The sequence below is a fragment of the Ceratotherium simum genome, chromosome 16 (assembly GCF_057802395.1).
Source record: "Ceratotherium simum simum isolate JZ-2026a chromosome 16, ASM5780239v1, whole genome shotgun sequence".
In the NCBI taxonomy this organism is placed as follows: domain Eukaryota; kingdom Metazoa; phylum Chordata; class Mammalia; order Perissodactyla; family Rhinocerotidae; genus Ceratotherium; species Ceratotherium simum.
This window is the reverse complement of record NC_141915.1, coordinates 24,838,317-24,844,316: the sequence shown is the minus strand read 5'-3', so window position 1 is coordinate 24,844,316 and position 6,000 is coordinate 24,838,317.

The following is a 6,000-nucleotide window of genomic DNA, read 5'->3' as shown; positions in this document are numbered from 1 at the left end:
TAATCAGGGTGGTGGCAGCGGATATGGAAAGAATGTAAGAGAAATTTTGTAAGAATTGTTGACAAAGTCTGGTAATTGATTACAGGGCAAGGCAGCCAGAGAAATCATCTTGACTTATGAGCCCATACGATTTAGGGAGTAGAGGGAGAAAGAGGAGAAAACCAAAGACATAGAAAAGGGAAGAGCAGAGAGAGAGTTAGAGCGGCCACAGGAGAAGAGAGTCTCAAGAGTATAAGGATCCTGAACAGTGTCAGATACTGCAGCTGTCAAGGAGCTTGAGAATTGAGGAAAATGATTCAACTGTCAACCAGGAAGTTATTGGTGCCATTGTAGAGTGGGTTGTGGAGGGTTATTGGTGGTGATTGTAATGGTGGTGGTGGTGGTGATGGTTGTGGGTGAAGCTATATGTAAGGGCTTGGGAGTGATTGTGGTTGGGAAGAGACAGAGAAGACAGAAGCAGTGTTCAGAAAAATGTTTTCTCAAGAATGGGGAGATTTATCTCTTTGCAGGTAGAAGCAAACAGAGAGAAAATGGTTGCAGATTCTGAGCTGATAGATCAGGGTCAGAGCAAGAGCTGAGGGCTGGAGAGTACAGATGGAGAGGCTGGGCTTGGTGAAAAGACAGAGAGGATGTAGGCAGACAGAGAGATGCTGGCGTGGTGATGGGTGGTGACATGTCTCTCTAGTGTCTCCTTATGTGGACTGTTCTCCATGTTTACCCATCTTCCCCTCCATCCTCTATTTTATACTGCACATGCCAAGTCCTAGATTTCCCACTTTCTGGCTCTCTTGTTCTGAGAAATGTGGGGCTGGTCTTTGTCTTGACTCACCGACCACTTGGAACTCTGTGCTGATGATGGGGAGGACAGCAAGGAGGAAGAAGCCACACAACTTCATGTTGCTTGTTGAAGACTTCATTGGTGATAATGCAGCAAAGCCCAAAGAATGGGGATTGCTACCCTCCTGGACAGGGAACTGGGTCAGAGTTCAAGGCCAGCATCAGCATGTAGGAACCTTGAATCTTGGGCTCTGCCAAGCAACTAACGTTGCTAAAATATCACAGACTGTGTGTGGTGTGTTGGGCAGTGCTTGTTTACTAAACAAATTCTTTGAGACAAGGAGAATATCTCCTCAGTGTAATAAAGAAATCTATCAGATGGAAAGACACACACACACACACAGAGGGGGAGAGAGAATGGGACAAGATGATATAGAGAGGGACGAGGAGTGGTAACTGAAGCACATCTGTGTGGAAGGTGCTTTATTTACTAAGCATCACAACTGAGGTGCGACAGGGTTAAATAGCTTGTTCATGGTCACAGAGCTACTAAATGGGATTTGATGGGGCTCTGGGCAGATCACCCCAAAGATGCCAAGGTGGCATATTGTTTATTGAATTAAACTTGGAATTAAAGTGACTTGAGATACAGCCAGTGCAAGAAGAACACTCTAAACCTTCTTTGTTCCCCTGAAGGCAGCAAACAAAACTTCCACGTAAGCATATCCTCCCTACACCAGGAGGATAGAAGGCTTCCTTGTCGCCTGAGATAGGGAATCCAAGGCCAAGAAAACTTTATAAACAAACTTCATTAATTTGCTACCCCAAGCTCAAATCTCTTTGTTTTGTCAAATCTTCACAAATGATTGTTTCTTTGTCTAAAAAAAGGTATATAAACAGCCTGCTTTGTTCACTTCTTAGGTCCCACACCATGGGGCCTCTGTACACATGAAATTAAATTTGTCTTTTTTTCCTCCTGTTAATCTGTCTTATTTCAATTTGATTATCAGATCAGCCAAAAGAACCAAGAGGGGTAGGCAGGAATTTTCTCCTCCCTGACAGATTCAAACTCAGTTATTTTTGGCTTCATATTTTATGAAGTTTTGTCTATAGTACTTTGTCTCTGCATTAGGACCTAGGTCTAAATGGTACACTGCATTGAGTGATACTGTTAAGGGACAAATCTGTTATCCCTCTTCCCTAACGTAGTGCTAAATATGTGTGCATTTATATGCATGTATATGTACATATATATAGATGAAAATGTAGAAAAATCCTGAAACAATAACAGCACTACCTCTTAGGAATAACAGAGTGAGTTGATGTGGGGGCGGTTTAGGTAGCCAAGAAGTCTTTAGTTTTATCCGAAATAAGACTAAGGTAAGGAGAAGGCATTCATATATTACTTGTACAGTTAGAAATTGCCAGTGAAGGAATAAAAGCCCCTAAAATATGGAGAACAGACTGGAGAGTTGCAAGACTGGAGTCAGGAAATGCAGCTCGGAGGGCTTATGAAACATATCATGATGCAGGGGTCTGGCACCCTCTGTCCAATCTGCCCCACCCAGTCATACCCCACCGAATCCCATCTAAACTATCTGAAATTATATTTTCCCCCACAGGACTTGAGAATCCACAGGCTGGTGACCTCTTGGTACTGGGAGGGAAATGGGCAGACCTGTCCCCGGACACCACGCACTCTTTCTTCTGCCTGGGAACCATTAAAAGATCTTTCCTCCCACTTCCTACCTTAACAAATTCAGAAAAAATAAAATTATGACACTTTTTGTGTAATTAGTCCAAAAAATAGCTAAGCCACCTCTTGTGTGGTCCCAGCTGCCTCGTATGGAAGGTAAAACCATTGAGGTCAATTTATCTCAACCTTGACTATATCTGGAGAGATGGGGCTTTAGGAAGATGAAATAAAACCCAGATGGTCATTCCAATTAGTCATGTGGTTTTAAATTGGTACAAACTCCTCTCCCCTTTCAGTTTCTCTTATTTTCTGACTTTCCTCCTCATCTTTCTAACACTCTGGCCAATACCCTAAAGGACCCTAACTCTGACTTCTTTTTAATAGCACCTGCTGGCAAAACCCCATGGTTAGAGGCACCTAACTATCCACCTTCTCCATCCCTGCACCTGAGTACCACCCAATAGGGTCAGATTCCACCATAAATTCATGATCAACAGCTTCACTGAGGACTTCAGCACTGCCTTGCAATCTCACTACGATTTCAACACAAGCTCCCACTCTTCATAAGGACTGTTGCAAACCTTGTCCATTCTCCTCAAACCTCAATCTCCTTCAGTCCCTCACACTCAGCAGATGACCTTGCCTCTTACTTTACAGAGAAAGCATTTAAACTACTAATTCAACTTCTGTAATAGATATAGAGCCATTCAGGGTATCCAAGCCTTCTCGAGTTAGCTTTGGTAGGGTATCAACCAGCGTCTAACCAGTAGAAAGACACCACATGAGAATCTGAACAGGTTAAGTTTAAAATAAAGAATGATTAACTGCAATAGTGGATTAGAGTAACAAGGATTTGACTAGTAGGGAATAAAGAGAATTCTGGAGAGTATCAGAGTGGCAGATATAAGGAACAGCCACTAACCATAAGACTGAGATAGTGTGCCCAACGATAAGCCCCCGACCTTCCCCTTTGCCCCCATGGCTGAGATCCACACCTTGATGGAGAAGAAATGGTCAGGTTCATGGAATGGCAGTCACTTTTGTGCTGCACCAGCAGAACTTGCCAGAAATCCACCCTCTAGGGAGCCAGGGAAAGCTTTTCACCAGGAAGTGTCTCAGCAGAGGCACTTTGCTACAAAGCTGCCCAAGAGGGGTGTCAGGGAAGATCCTGGCTGCTGGGTGCTACTGGGTGCTGAGCACTGCAGGAGCTGAGCCCTGGAGGAACCACCCACATTGCAGGGGTAGGAGGCACTCTGCTCCCAAACCATGGGGTGGGGGCAGAGGCTGGAGGAAGCTGCTGGCCCTTGAGTGCTGCTGGCCACCATGCAGGGCAGGAGCTGAGCGCTAGAGAAGCCGCAAGCACTGCAGGAGCTGAGCACTGCCACAGCTGCAGGTGCTGCAGGAAGCAAACTCTTCCTCCTGAAACGCCTCTCCAGGGCCCTCTACTGACACAGTTCCAGCGCTGTCTGGCAAAGAAAAATTACTTCAAGGGCCTAGTTCTATTTTCACAGGACAGCCTAAAAGAGTGAATTTGGAGCCAAGAGGCAGTAAATCAATAACTGGTACAGAAATCTGGTGTCTTTCAAGGAATTTGGGCATCTCATTGAAGTTGTCAAATTTATTGCAAGGATAATACAGAGAGCTCCTGTATACCTCTCACCCAGTCTCCTATTGTTAACATTGCACATAACCATGGTATTTTGGTCAAGACTAAGAAATCAATATTGGCACTTTACTGTTAACCAAAGTACTGAATTTATTTTACTTTCACTAGTTTTTCCACTAATTTCCTTTTTATGTTCCACGATCCATCCTGGATACCAGAATGCATTTATTTTTTATGACTCATTACTGTCTCCTGGTACGTGATGTTGCCTTAGTCTCCTCTGGTCCGATATTTTGTAGAATGTCTCTCAATTTGTATTTGCCCGGCGTTTTTCTCATGATTGGACTGGTATTATGAGTTTTGAGGAAGATACTGCAATCAGGAGACAGTGCCCTTGGGCCAGGAGTGGCTGGTGAGTTTCCATACTCGGTGACCTTGGAAGGGTCAGACCGGGACTGAGAAGTCAGAATGGAAGAAGATGAGGGGTTTATTCATGTTCAAGGAGGGACATTCCTGGAAATGCCTGGGAAGATGGGGAGGCAGAGGAGGAGTGGAGTCACCCGCAGAGGAACCATCAGCAAGCAAAGTGCAGTTATGCATTGTGCTGCAGGGCCTGCAGACTGCACAGCACCAGGGGGCGCTATTCCCCTGGACTACAATGTGAGGAGTCATCCGTGGAGTTGTGCAATGCAGCAGCCCTGAAAATGTGGACATAAATGCTAATGTACCTTCATTCCCCGACCCAGGCTGAAGTTGTGCAGCTGTGCTGTACATTGTAGTAAGAAAGGGAAGGAGAACTAACCCAAGGTCTGAGGGTATTAAGCTCCAAGCTTAGGCTGCCAAACCCAGGGAGGAGAGGACAGATGGGTTACACTTGAGCTTGCACAGCTTAACAAACCACCAATGAGTCCCAGGTGAGCCTGCTCCAATCACTAGCCGATGACCTCCACCCCAGGACCAAATTCTTATAGAATTTGCTTAAAGCTCCCTGTCTACCTGTCAAGTTTTCAGAAAGACACACACATAAATAACAGACAGTGAGCTGATGCAGGTGATTCCCTACCTGGCCTTCATTGCTTCCTTGACATGACGCTGTAAAAGGTCCAACCCTAGGGAGGAATCAGTACCTACAGTTTAGGTGTCAGTCCCTAAGCCTGTGGCATTCTTGGGGCATCCTTGGTGGAAGAGTAGTGAACAGAGCTGCCTTCCAAGCATTGACTCACGGTCAATTCCATGTCCTGCAGTGGGACCTGGAACCAGGGCTGAGTAGTAGAGAGGTCTGATCTCAGAACTTCGCTAATGCACTTCACGGCTGTGACCATGCAAAGTTACACCTTATGAGAGCCTGACTAGCCAAATATTGTTTCCTTTCACTCTAAATGAAATTATATTCTCAGTTAAAGTATTCTTAACTCTCTCTGCTATGGCCTATTGACTTCTTTCTCCTCCAGAGCACTGACTTACGGAACTCCAAGTAATTATATGGTCTACTGATCTGTAGGATCCTAAAGTCATCCATGTTGGGGTGTGAGAGATTTTCGTCTTCTTGGGCTCAAGAGGAAAGATTCCAGCATAAGGAAGAGTCTATGTTGCAGCTCGAGTCCGAAGGCAGTCTGGAGGCAGAATTCCTTGTTTCCAAGGGAACCTCAGTCTTTTTCATTTAAGGCCTTCAACTGATTGGATGAGGTCCTCTCACATTATTATATCTGCTTTACTTGAAGTTTACTGATTTAGTCTGACCAGATGAGTTACATAAGGTAAGAACACAGCCTACAATCCCATGGCCTACAAGGAGCTCTATTGCTAATGGTTGTGCAGAGAGGATGGTTGTCTTTGTCCTTGGCTGAGGACGTAGACCCAAATGAGTGGAGGTGGCCTGGCCTGGAAGATGTCAGTAAGAAAGGACTGGAGGGCCAGTCAT